The sequence below is a fragment of the Triturus cristatus genome, chromosome 5_1 (genome assembly GCF_964204655.1).
Source record: "Triturus cristatus chromosome 5_1, aTriCri1.1, whole genome shotgun sequence".
NCBI classification, from domain to species: domain Eukaryota; kingdom Metazoa; phylum Chordata; class Amphibia; order Caudata; family Salamandridae; genus Triturus; species Triturus cristatus.
Window position 1 is genome coordinate 924,053,402 of NC_140587.1, and position 13,803 is coordinate 924,067,204.

At 33.2% G+C, this 13,803-nt stretch overlaps 7 non-coding genes across 7 annotated transcripts; all 7 read left to right on the forward strand.

The window, feature by feature from the left end:
- Window positions 1-373: 373 nt before the first annotated feature.
- Window positions 374-447, forward strand: TRNAI-AAU (transfer RNA isoleucine (anticodon AAU)). Its single transcript has one exon. It is a non-coding gene; the product is annotated as a tRNA-Ile (tRNA).
- Window positions 448-3,870: 3,423 nt separating this feature from the next.
- TRNAI-AAU (transfer RNA isoleucine (anticodon AAU)) lies at window positions 3,871-3,944 on the forward strand. The gene has a single exon. It is a non-coding gene; the product is annotated as a tRNA-Ile (tRNA).
- A 523-nt stretch (window positions 3,945-4,467) lies between these two features.
- On the forward strand, window positions 4,468-4,541 carry TRNAI-AAU (transfer RNA isoleucine (anticodon AAU)). Its single transcript has one exon. It is a non-coding gene; the product is annotated as a tRNA-Ile (tRNA).
- Window positions 4,542-5,660: 1,119 nt separating this feature from the next.
- On the forward strand, window positions 5,661-5,734 carry TRNAI-AAU (transfer RNA isoleucine (anticodon AAU)). The gene has a single exon. It is a non-coding gene; the product is annotated as a tRNA-Ile (tRNA).
- A 4,017-nt stretch (window positions 5,735-9,751) lies between these two features.
- TRNAI-AAU (transfer RNA isoleucine (anticodon AAU)) lies at window positions 9,752-9,825 on the forward strand. Its single transcript has one exon. It is a non-coding gene; the product is annotated as a tRNA-Ile (tRNA).
- A 1,379-nt stretch (window positions 9,826-11,204) lies between these two features.
- TRNAI-AAU (transfer RNA isoleucine (anticodon AAU)) lies at window positions 11,205-11,278 on the forward strand. The gene has a single exon. It is a non-coding gene; the product is annotated as a tRNA-Ile (tRNA).
- A 1,120-nt stretch (window positions 11,279-12,398) lies between these two features.
- Window positions 12,399-12,472, forward strand: TRNAI-AAU (transfer RNA isoleucine (anticodon AAU)). The gene has a single exon. It is a non-coding gene; the product is annotated as a tRNA-Ile (tRNA).
- The last annotated feature ends 1,331 nt before the right edge of the window (window positions 12,473-13,803 follow it).

Sequence of the window (13,803 nt, forward strand, 5' to 3'; positions counted from 1 at the left end):
TAATGGTTGTAAGTTCTAACACTAAGTAACTAAATCTCTCATTTATTACAAGCATTTTCTTCTGTCTGATGTTTATCTCTATATTTCCTTTGAGCAGGAGCTGATAGAATGAGTAGATGAATTAATTTAATATAGATAATGAACTGTTATTTATTGCTAAACCACATAGAACATACATTAATGGTTCTAAGTTTTAACACTAAGAATGAAAATCTCATTTGTATTGATTTTTTAGTGATATTTGTTTCTTCATGTCGATAATATATAAATATACCTTATGGGTAAACAGCTGAAAATAAGCTTTCAAACTATCTGGGGTTCACTGACATTCGCAGTTCTGCATATGCTTGTCCCCCAGCACAGCACGAACGGCGGCCTGTTAGCTCAGTTGGTTAGAGCGTGGTGCTAATAACGCCAAGGTCACAGGTTCGATCCCTGTACAGGCCAAGTTTCTGTGTTAAAAAAAAGATGCTTTTTCTTGTGTCTCTTTGTTAACTGTATATCTCTTTGGAGCAAGAGCTGCTAGTAGTTGAATCAATTTGATATAGATGTGGAATTATATATTAATGTTAAAGTGCCTTGAACATCCATTAATGGTTGTAAGTTCTAACACTAAGTAACTAAATCTCTCATTTATTACAAGCATTTCCTTCTGTCTGATGTTTATCTCTATATTTCCTTTGAGCAGAAGCTGATAGAATGAGTAGATGAATTAATTTAATATAGATGATAAACTGTTATTTATTGCTAAACCACATAGAAAATACATTAATGGTTCTAAGTTTTAACACTAAGAATGAAAATCTCATTTGTATTGATTTTTTTGTGATATTTGTTTCTTCATGTCGATAATATATAAATATACCTTATGGGTAAACAGCTGAAAATAAGCTTTCAAACTATCTGGGGTTCACTGACATTAGCAATTCTTCATATGCTTGTCCCCCAGCCCAGCACAAACGGTGGCCTGTTAGCTCAGTTGGTTAGAGCGTGGTGTTAATAACGCCAAGGTCACAGGTTCGATCCCTGTACAGGCCAAGTTTCTGTGTTCAATAAAAGATGCTTTTTCTTGTGTCTCTTTGTTATCTGTATATCTCTTTGGAGCAAGAGCTGCTAGAATGATTAGTTGAATCAATTTGATATAGATGTGGAATTATATATTAATGTTAAAGTGCCTTGAACATCCATTAATGGTTCAAAGTTCTAACACTAAGTAATTAATCTCCCATTTATTACAAGTAATTAAGGAAAGTCTAGTTTTGATTTTTTGATAATGCTTAAAGACACCATGAATGTAAACAGCTGAATATAAGATTTCCATCTATCTCGGGTTAACAATCAGTAGCACTTCATCATCTGTTATTTCTTCAGTAGTATGCTATAAATATAGTAAGTCTATTATCTGATTCTGTTAGAACATGAAGTTAAAAATGCCAAGAACATACTTTCTACCACTCTCCAAGCAAACACTTAACGCTGCTTTAATGTTGAAATAAATGCATTTTCTTCTGTATCTTGTTTAAATCTATATTTCCTTTGAGCAGAAGCTGATAGAATGAGTAGATGAATTAATTTAATATAGATGATGAACTGTTATTTATTGCTAAACCACATGGAAAATACATTAATGGTTCTAAGTTTTAACACTAAGAATGAAAATCTCATTTGTATTGATTATTTTGTGATATTTGTTTCTTCATGTCGATAATATATAAATATACCTTATGGGTAAACAGCTGAAAATAAGCTTTCAAACTATCTGGGGTTCACTGACATTAGCAATTCTTCATATGCTTGTCCCCCAGCCCAGCACGAACGGCGGCCTGTTAGCTCAGTTGGTTAGAGCGTGGTGCTAATAACGCCAATGTCACAGGTTCGATCCCTGTACAGGCCAAGTTTCTGTGTTAAATAAAAGAAGCTTTTTCTTCTGTCTCTTTGTTATCTGTATATCTCTTTGGAGCAAGAGCTGCTAGAATCATTAGTTGAATCAATTTGATATAGATGTGGAATTATATATTAATGTTAAAGTGCCTTGAACATCCATTAATGGTTGTAAGTTCTAACACTAAGTAACTAAATCTCTCATTTATTACAAGCATTTTCTTCTGTCTGATGTTTATCTCTATATTTCCTTTGAGCAGGAGCTGATAGAATGAGTAGATGAATTAATTTAATATAGATGATGAACTGTTATTTATTGCTACACCACATGGAAAATACATTAATGGTTCTAAGTTTTAACACTAAGATTGAAAATCTCATTTGTATTGATTTTTTTGTGATATTTGTTTCTTCATGTCGATAATATATAAATATACCTTATGGGTAAACAGCTGAAAATAAGCTTTCAAACTATCTGGGGTTCACTGACATTAGCAATTCTTCATATGCTTGTCCCCCAGCCCAGCACGAACGGCTGCCTGTTAGCTCAGTTGGTTAGAGCGTGGTGCTAATAACGCCAAGGTCACAGGTTCGATCCCTGTACAGGCCAAGTTTCTGTGTTCAATAAAAGATGCTTTTTCTTGTGTCTCTTTGTTATCTGTATATCTCTTTGGAGCAAGAGCTGCTAGAATGATTAGTTGAATCAATTTGATATAGATGTGGAATTATATATTAATGTTAAAGTGCCTTGAACATCCATTAATGGTTCAAAGTTCTAACACCAAATAATTAATCTCCCATTTATTACAAGTAATTTAGGAAAGTCTAGTTTTGATTTTTTGATAATGCTTAAAGACACCATGAATGTAAACAGCTGAATATAAGATTTCCATCTATCTCGGATTAACAATCAGTAGCACTTCATCATCTGTTATTTCTTCAGTAGTATGCTATAAATATAGTAAGCCTATTATCTGATTCTGTTAGAACATGAAGTTAAAAATGCCAAGAACATACTTTCTACCACTCTCCAAGCAAACACTTAACGCTGCTTTAATGTTGAAATAAATGCATTTTCTTCTGTATCTTGTTTAAATCTATATTTCCTTTGAGCAGAAGCTGATAGAATGAGTAGATGAATTAATTTAATATAGATGATGAACTGTTATTTATTGCTAAACCACATGGAAAATACATTAATGGTTCTAAGTTTTAACACTAAGAATGAAAATCTCATTTGTATTGATTTTTTTGTGATATTTGTTTCTTCATGTCGATAATATATAAATATACCTTATGGGTAAACAGCTGAAAATAAGCTTTCAAACTATCTGGGGTTCACTGACATTAGCAGTTCTTCATATGCTTGTCCCCCAGCCCAGCACGAACAGCGGCCTGTTAGCTCAGTTGGTTAGAGCGTGGTGCTAATAACGCCAAGGTCACAGGTTCGATCCCTGTACAGGGCAAGTTTCTGTGTTAAATAAAAGATGCTTTTTCTTCTGTCTCTTTGTTATCTGTATATCTCTTTGGAGCAAGAGCTGCTAGAATCATTAGTTGAATCAATTTGATATAGATGTGGAATTATATATTAATGTTAAAGTGCCTTGAACATCCATTAATGGTTGTAAGTTCTAACACTAAGTAACTAAATCTCTCATTTATTACAAGCATTTTCTTCTGTCTGATGTTTATCTCTATATTTCCTTTGAGCAGAAGCTGATAGAATGAGTAGATGAATTAATTTAATATAGATGATAAACTGTTATTTATTGCTAAACCACATAGAAAATACATTAATGGTTCTAAGTTTTAACACTAAGAATGAAAATCTCATTTGTATTGATTTTTTTGTGATATTTGTTTCTTCATGTCGATAATATATAAATATACCTTATGGGTAAACAGCTGAAAATAAGCTTTCAAACTATCTGGGGTTCACTGACATTAGCAATTCTTCATATGCTTGTCCCCCAGCCCAGCACGAACGGCGGCCTGTTAGCTCAGTTGGTTAGAGCGTGGTGCTAATAACGCCAAGGTCACAGGTTCGATCCCTGTACAGGCCAAGTATCTGTGTTAAAAAAAAGATGCTTTTTCTTGTGTCTCTTTGTTAACTGTATATCTCTTTGGAGCAAGAGCTGCTAGAATCATTAGTTGAATCAATTTGATATAGATGTGGAATTATATATTAATGTTAAAGTGCCTTGAACATCCATTAATGGTTGTAAGTTCTAACACTAAGTAACTAAATCTCTCATTTATTACAAGCATTTTCTTCTGTCTGATGTTTATCTCTATATTTCCTTTGAGCAGGAGCTGATAGAATGAGTAGATGAATTAATTTAATATAGATAATGAACTGTTATTTATTGCTAAACCACATAGAACATACATTAATGGTTCTAAGTTTTAACACTAAGAATGAAAATCTCATTTGTATTGATTTTTTTGTGATATTTGTTTCTTCATGTCGATAATATATAAATATACCTTATGGGTAAACAGCTGAAAATAAGCTTTCAAACTATCTGGGGTTCACTGACATTAGCAGTTCTTCATATGCTTGTCCCCCAGCCCAGCACGAACAGCGGCCTGTTAGCTCAGTTGGTTAGAGCGTGGTGCTAATAACGCCAAGGTCACAGGTTCGATCCCTGTACAGGCCAAGTTTCTGTGTTAAATAAAAGATGCTTTTTCTTCTGTCTCTTTGTTATCTGTATATCTCTTTGGAGCAAGAGCTGCTAGAATCATTAGTTGAATCAATTTGATATAGATGTGGAATTTATATTAATGTTAAAGTGCCTTGAACATCCATTAATGGTTGTAAGTTCTAACACTAAGTAACTAAATCTCTCATTTATTACAAGCATTTCCTTCTGTCTGATGTTTATCTCTATATTTCCTTTGAGCAGAAGCTGATAGAATGAGTAGATGAATTAATTTAATATAGATGATAAACTGTTATTTATTGCTAAACCACATAGAAAATACATTAATGGTTCTAAGTTTTAACACTAAGAATGAAAATCTCATTTGTATTGATTTTTTTGTGATATTTGTTTCTTCATGTCGATAATATATAAATATACCTTATGGGTAAACAGCTGAAAATAAGCTTTCAAACTATCTGGGGTTCACTGACATTGGCAATTCTTCATATGCTTGTCCCCCAGCCCAGCACAAACGGCGGCCTGTTAGCTCGGTTGGTTAGAGCGTGGTGTTAATAACGCCAAGGTCACAGGTTCGATCCCTGTACAGGCCAAGTTTCTGTGTTAAAAAAAAGATGCTTTTTCTTGTGTCTCTTTGTTAACTGTATATCTCTTTGGAGCAAGAGCTGCTAGAATCATTAGTTGAATCAATTTGATATAGATGTGGAATTATATATTAATGTTAAAGTGCCTTGAACTTCCATTAATGGTTGTAAGTTCTAACACTAAGTAACTAAATCTCTCATTTATTACAAGCATTTTCTTCTGTCTGATGTTTATCTCTATATTTCCTTTGAGCAGGAGCTGATAGAATGAGTAGATGAATTAATTTAATATAGATGATGAACTGTTATTTATTGCTAAACCACATAGAACATACATTAATGGTTCTAAGTTTTAACACTAAGAATGAAAATCTCATTTGTATTGATTTTTTTGTGATATTTGTTTCTTCATGTCGATAATATATAAATATACCTTATGGGTAAACAGCTGAAAATAAGCTTTCAAACTATCTGGGGTTCACTGACATTAGCAGTTCTGCATATGCTTGTCCCCCAGCACAGCACGAACGGCGGCCTGTTAGCTCAGTTGGTTAGAGCGTGGTGCTAATAACGCCAAGGTCACAGGTTCGATCCCTGTACAGGCCAAGTTTCTGTGTTAAAAAAAAGATGCTTTTTCTTGTGTCTCTTTGTTAACTGTATATCTCTTTGGAGCAAGAGCTGCTAGTAGTTGAATCAATTTGATATAGATGTGGAATTATATATTAATGTTAAAGTGCCTTGAACATCCATTAATGGTTGTAAGTTCTAACACTAAGTAACTAAATCTCTCATTTATTACAAGCATTTTCTTCTGTCTGATGTTTATCTCTATATTTCCTTTGAGCAGGAGCTGATAGAATGAGTAGATGAATTAATTTAATATAGATGATGAACTGTTATGTATTGCTAAACCACATGGAAAATACATTAATGGTTCTAAGTTTTAACACTAAGATTGAAAATCTCATTTGTATTGATTTTTTTGTGATATTTGTTTCTTCATGTCGATAATATATAAATATACCTTATGGGTAAACAGCTGAAAATAAGCTTTCAAACTATCTGGGGTTCACTGACATTAGCAATTCTTCATATGCGTGTCCCCCAGCCCAGCACGAACGGCGGCCTGTTAGCTCAGTTGGTTAGAGCGTGGTGCCAATAACGCCAAGGTCACAGGTTCGATCCCTGTACAGGCCAAGTTTCTGTGGTCAATAAAAGATGCTTTTTCTTGTGTCTCTTTGTTATCTGTATATCTCTTTGGAGCAAGAGCTGCTAGAATGATTAGTTGAATCAATTTGATATAGATGTGGAATTATATATTAATGTTAAAGTGCCTTGAACATCCATTAATGGTTCAAAGTTCTAACACTAAGTAATTAATCTCCCATTTATTACAAGTAATTTAGGAAAGTCTAGTTTTGATTTTTTGATAATGCTTAAAGACACCATGAATGTAAACAGCTGAATATAAGATTTCCATCTATCTCGGGTTAACAATCAGTAGCACTTCATCATCTGTTATTTCTTCAGTAGTATGCTATAAATATAGTAAGCCTATTATCTGATTCTGTTAGAACATGAAGTTAAAAATGCCAAGAACATACTTTCTACCACTCTCCAAGCAAACACTTAACGCTGCTTTAATGTTGAAATAAATGCATTTTCTTCTGTATCTTGTTTAAATCTATATTTCCTTTGAGCAGAAGCTGATAGAATGAGTAGATGAATTAATTTAATATAGATGATGAACTGTTATTTATTGCTAAACCACATGGAAAATACATTAATGGTTCTAAGTTTTAACACTAAGAATGAAAATCTCATTTGTATTGATTTTTTTGTGATATTTGTTTCTTCATGTCGATAATATATAAATATACCTTATGGGTAAACAGCTGAAAATAAGCTTTCAAACTATCTGGGGTTCACTGACATTACCACTTCTTCATATGCTTGTCCCCCAGCCCAGCACGAACAGCGGCCTGTTAGCTCATTTGGTTAGAGCGTGGTGCTAATAACGCCAAGGTCACAGGTTCGATCCCTGTACAGGCCAAGTTTCTGTGTTAAATAAAAGATGCTTTTTCTTCTGTCTCTTTGTTATCTGTATATCTCTTTGGAGCAAGAGCTGCTAGAATCATTAGTTGAATCAATTTGATATAGATGTGGAATTATATATTAATGTTAAAGTGCCTTGAACATCCATTAATGGTTGTAAGTTCTAACACTAAGTAACTAAATCTCTCATTTATTACAAGCATTTTCTTCTGTCTGATGTTTATCTCTATATTTCCTTTGAGCAGAAGCTGATAGAATGAGTAGATGAATTAATTTAATATAGATGATAAACTGTTATTTATTGCTAAACCACATAGAAAATACATTAATGGTTCTAAGTTTTAACACTAAGAATGAAAATCTCATTTGTATTGATTTTTTTGTGATATTTGTTTCTTCATGTCGATAATATATAAATATACCTTATGGGTAAACAGCTGAAAATAAGCTTTCAAACTATCTGGGGTTCACTGACATTAGCAATTCTTCATATGCTTGTCCCCCAGCCCAGCACGAACGGCGGCCTGTTAGCTCAGTTGGTTAGAGCGTGGTGCTAATAATGCCAAGGTCACAGGTTCGATCCCTGTACAGGCCAAGTTTCTGTGTTAAAAAAAAGATGCTTTTTCTTGTGTCTCTTTGTTAACTGTATATCTCTTTGGAGCAAGAGCTGCTAGAATCATTAGTTGAATCAATTTGATATAGATGTGGAATTATATATTAATGTTAAAGTGCCTTGAACATCCATTAATGGTTGTAAGTTCTAACACTAAGTAACTAAATCTCTCATTTATTACAAGCATTTTCTTCTGTCTGATGTTTATCTCTATATTTCCTTTGAGCAGGAGCTGATAGAATGAGTAGATGAATTAATTTAATATAGATGATGAACTGTTATTTATTGCTAAACCACATAGAACATACATTAATGGTTCTAAGTTTTAACACTAAGAATGAAAATCTCATTTGTATTGATTTTTTTGTGATATTTGTTTCTTCATGTCGATAATATATAAATATACCTTATGGGTAAACAGCTGAAAATAAGCTTTCAAACTATCTGGGGTTCACTGACATTAGCAATTCTTCATATGCTTGTCCCCCATGACTGTGCACACAGTGGCCTGTTAGCTCAGTTGGTTAGAGCGTGGTGCTAATAATGCCAAGGTCACAGGTTCGATCCCTGTACATGCCAGGTGTCTGAGTTAAAAGAAAGCTTTTTCTTATCTCTCATTGTTAACTGTATACCTCTTTGGAGCAAGAGCTGCTAGAAAGATTCGATTAATACATTTTATATAGATGTGGAATTACATATTAATGTTAAAGTGCCTTGAACATCCATTAATGGTTCAAAGTTCTAACACTAAGTAATTAATCTCCCATTTATTACAAGTAATTTAGGAATGTCTAGTTTTGATTTTTTGATAATGCTTAAAGACACCATGAATGTAAACAGCTGAATATAAGATTTCCATCTATCTCGGGTTAACAATCAGTAGCACTTCATCATCTGTTATTTCTTCAGTAGTATGCTATAAATATAGTAAGCCTATTATCTGATTCTGTTAGAACATGAAGTTAAAAATGCCAAGAACATACTTTCTACCACTCTCCAAGAAAACACTTAACGCTGCTTTAATGTTGAAATAGATGCATTTTCTTCTGTATCTTGTTTAAATCTATATTTCCTTTGAGCAGAAGCTGATAGAATGAGTAGATGAATTAATTTAATATAGATGATGAACTGTTATTTATTGCTAAACCACATGGAAAATACATTAATGGTTCTAAGTTTTAACACTAAGATTGAAAATCTCATTTGTATTGATTTTTTTGTGATATTTGTTTCTTCATGTCGATAATACATAAATATACCTTATGGGTAAACAGCTGAAAATAAGCTTTCAAACTATCTGGGGTTCACTGACATTAGCAATTCTTCATATGCTTGTCCCCCAGCCCAGCACGAACGGCGGCCTGTTAGCTCAGTTGGTTAGAGCGTGGTGCTAATAACGAAAATGTCACAGGTTCGATCCCTGTACAGGCCAAGTTTCTGTGTTAAATAAAAGAAGCTTTTTCTTCTGTCTCTTTGTTATCTGTATATCTCTTTGGAGCAAGAGCTGCTAGAATCATTAGTTGAATCAATTTGATATAGATGTGGAATTATATATTAATGTTAAAGTGCCTTGAACATCCATTAATGGTTGTAAGTTCTAACACTAAGTAACTAAATCTCTCATTTATTACAAGCATTTTCTTCTGTCTGATGTTTATCTCTATATTTTCTTTGAGCAGGAGCTGATAGAATGAGTAGATGAATTAATTTAATATAGATGATGAACTGTTATTTATTGCTAAACCACATGGAAAATACATTAATGGTTCTAAGTTTTAACACTAAGATTGAAAATCTCATTTGTATTGATTTTTTTGTGATATTTGTTTCTTCATGTCGATAATATATAAATATACCTTATGGGTAAAGAGCTGAAAATAAGCTTTCAAACTATCTGGGGTTCACTGACATTAGCAATTCTTCATATGCTTGTCCCCCAGCCCAGCACGAACGGCGGCCTGTTAGCTCAGTTGGTTAGAGCGTGGTGCTAATAACGCCAAGGTCACAGGTTCGATCCCTGTACAGGCCAAGTTTCTGTGTTCAATAAAAGATGCTTTTTCTTGTGTCTCTTTGTTATCTGTATATCTCTTTGGAGCAAGAGCTGCTAGAATGATTAGTTGAATCAATTTGATATAGATGTGGAATTATATATTAATGTTAAAGTGCCTTGAACATCCATTAATGGTTCAAAGTTCTAACACTAAGTAATTAATCTGCCATTTATTACAAGTAATTTAGGAAAGTCTAGTTTTGATTTTTTGATAATGCTTAAAGACACCATGAATGTAAACAGCTGAATATAAGATTTCCATCTATCTCGGATTAACAATCAGTAGCACTTCATCATCTGTTATTTCTTCAGTAGTATGCTATAAATATAGTAAGCCTATTATCTGATTCTGTTAGAACATGAAGTTAAAAATGCCAAGAACATACTTTCTACCACTCTCCAAGCAAACACTTAACGCTGCTTTAATGTTGAAATAAATGCATTTTCTTCTGTATCTTGTTTAAATCTATATTTCCTTTGAGCAGAAGCTGATAGAATGAGTAGATGAATTAATTTAATATAGATGATGAACTGTTATTTATTGCTAAACCACATGGAAAATACATTAATGGTTCTAAGTTTTAACACTAAGAATGAAAATCTCATTTGTATTGATTTTTTTGTGATATTTGTTTCTTCATGTCGATAATATATAAATATACCTTATGGGTAAACAGCTGAAAATAAGCTTTCAAACTATCTGGGGTTCACTGACATTAGCAGTTCTTCATATGCTTATCTCCCAGCCCAGCACGAACAGCGGCCTGTTAGCTCAGTTGGTTGGAGCGTGGTGCTAATAACGCCAAGGTCACAGGTTCGATCCCTGTACAGGCCAAGTTTCTGTGTTAAATAAAAGATGCTTTTTCTTCTGTCTCTTTGTTATCTGTATATCTCTTTGGAGCAAGAGCTGCTAGAATCATTAGTTGAATCAATTTGATATAGATGTGGAATTATATATTAATGTTAAAGTGCCTTGAACATCCATTAATGGTTGTAAGTTCTAACACTAAGTAACTAAATCTCTCATTTATTACAAGCATTTTCTTCTGTCTGATGTTTATCTCTATATTTCCTTTGAGCAGAAGCTGATAGAATGAGTAGATGAATTAATTTAATATAGATGATAAACTGTTATTTATTGCTAAACCACATAGAAAATACATTAATGGTTCTAAGTTTTAACACTAAGAATGAAAATCTCATTTGTATTGATTTTTTTGTGATATTTGTTTCTTCATGTCGATAATATATAAATATACCTTATGGGTAAACAGCTGAAAATAAGCTTTCAAACTATCTGGGGTTCACTGACATTAGCAATTCTTCATATGCTTGTCCCCCAGCCCAGCACGAACGGCGGCCTGTTAGCTCAGTTGGTTAGAGCGTGGTGCTAATAACGCCAAGGTCACAGGTTCGATCCCTGTACAGGCCAAGTTTCTGTGTTAAAAAAAAGATGCTTTTTCTTGTGTCTCTTTGTTAACTGTATATCTCTTTGGAGCAAGAGCTGCTAGAATCATTAGTTGAATCAATTTGATATAGATGTGGAATTATATCTTAATGTTAAAGTGCCTTGAACATCCATTAATGGTTGTAAGTTCTAACACTAAGTAACTAAATCTCTCATTTATTACAAGCATTTTCTTCTGTCTGATGTTTATCTCTATATTTCCTTTGAGCAGGAGCTGATAGAATGAGTAGATGAATTAATTTAATATAGATAATGAACTGTTATTTATTGCTAAACCACATAGAACATACATTAATGGTTCTAAGTTTTAACACTAAGAATGAAAATCTCATTTGTATTGATTTTTTTGTGATATTTGTTTCTTCATGTCGATAATACATAAATATACCTTATGGGTAAACAGCTGAAAATAAGCTTTCAAACTATCTGGGGTTCACTGACATTAGCAATTCTTCATATGCTTGTCCCCCAGCCCAGCACGAACGGCGGCCTGTTAGCTCAGTTGGTTAGAGCGTGGTGCTAATAACGCCAATGTCACAGGTTCGATCCCTGTACAGGCCAAGTTTCTGTGTTAAATAAAAGAAGCTTTTTCTTCTGTCTCTTTGTTATCTGTATATCTCTTTGGAGCAAGAGCTGCTAGAATCATTAGTTGAATCAATTTGATATAGATGTGGAATTATATATTAAAGTTAAAGTGCCTTGAACATCCATTAATGGTTGTAAGTTCTAACACTAAGTAACTAAATCTCTCATTTATTACAAGCATTTTCTTCTGTCTGATGTTTATCTCTATATTTCCTTTGAGCAGGAGCTGATAGAATGAGTAGATGAATTAATTTAATATAGATGATGAACTGTTATTTATTGCTAAACCACATGGAAAATACATTAATGGTTCTAAGTTTTAACACTAAGATTGAAAATCTCATTTGTATTGATTTTTTTGTGATATTTGTTTCTTCATGTCGATAATATATAAATATACCTTATGGGTAAAGAGCTGAAAATAAGCTTTCAAACTATCTGGGGTTCACTGACATTAGCAATTCTTCATATGCTTGTCCCCCAGCCCAGCACGAACGGCGGCCTGTTAGCTCAGTTGGTTAGAGCGTGGTGCTAATAACGCCAAGGTCACAGGTTCGATCCCTGTACAGGCCAAGTTTCTGTGTTCAATAAAAGATGCTTTTTCTTGTGTCTCTTTGTTATCTGTATATCTCTTTGGAGCAAGAGCTGCTAGAATGATTAGTTGAATCAATTTGATATAGATGTGGAATTATATATTAATGTTAAAGTGCCTTGAACATCCATTAATGGTTCAAAGTTCTAACACTAAGTAATTAATCTCCCATTTATTACAAGTAATTAAGGAAAGTCTAGTTTTGATTTTTTGATAATGCTTAAAGACACCATGAATGTAAACAGCTGAATATAAGATTTCCATCTATCTCGGGTTAACAATCAGTAGCACTTCATCATCTGTTATTTCTTCAGTAGTATGCTATAAATATAGTAAGCCTATTATCTGATTCTGTTAGAACATGAAGTTAAAAATGCCAAGAACATACTTTCTACCACTCTCCAAGCAAACACTTAACGCTGCTTTAATGTTGAAATAAATGCATTTTCTTCTGTATCTTGTTTAAATCTATATTTCCTTTGAGCAGAAGCTGATAGAATGAGTAGATGAATTAATTTAATATAGATGATGAACTGTTATTTATTGCTAAACCACATGGAAAATACATTAATGGTTCTAAGTTTTAACACTAAGAATGAAAATCTCATTTGTATTGATTATTTTGTGATATTTGTTTCTTCATGTCGATAATATATAAATATACCTTATGGGTAAACAGCTGAAAATAAGCTTTCAAACTATCTGGGGTTCACTGACATTAGCAATTCTTCATATGCTTGTCCGCCAGCCCAGCACGAACGGCGGCCTGTTAGCTCAGTTGGTTAGAGCGTGGTGCTAATAACGCCAATGTCACAGGTTCGATCCCTGTACAGGCCAAGTTTCTGTGTTAAATAAAAGAAGCTTTTTCTTCTGTCTCTTTGTTATCTGTATATCTCTTTGGAGCAAGAGCTGCTAGAATCATTAGTTGAATCAATTTGATATAGATGTGGAATTATATATTAATGTTAAAGTGCCTTGAACATCCATTAATGGTTGTAAGTTCTAACACTAAGTAACTAAATCTCTCATTTATTACAAGCATTTTCTTCTGTCTGATGTTTATCTCTATATTTCCTTTGAGCAGAAGCTGATAGAATGAGTAGATGAATTAATTTAATATAGATGATGAACTGTTATTTATTGCTACACCACATGGAAAATACATTAATGGTTCTAAGTTTTAACACTAAGATTGAAAATCTCATTTGTATTGATTTTTTTGTGATATTTGTTTCTTCATGTCGATAATATATAAATATACCTTATGGGTAAACAGCTGAAAATAAGCTTTCAAACTATCTGGGGTTCACTG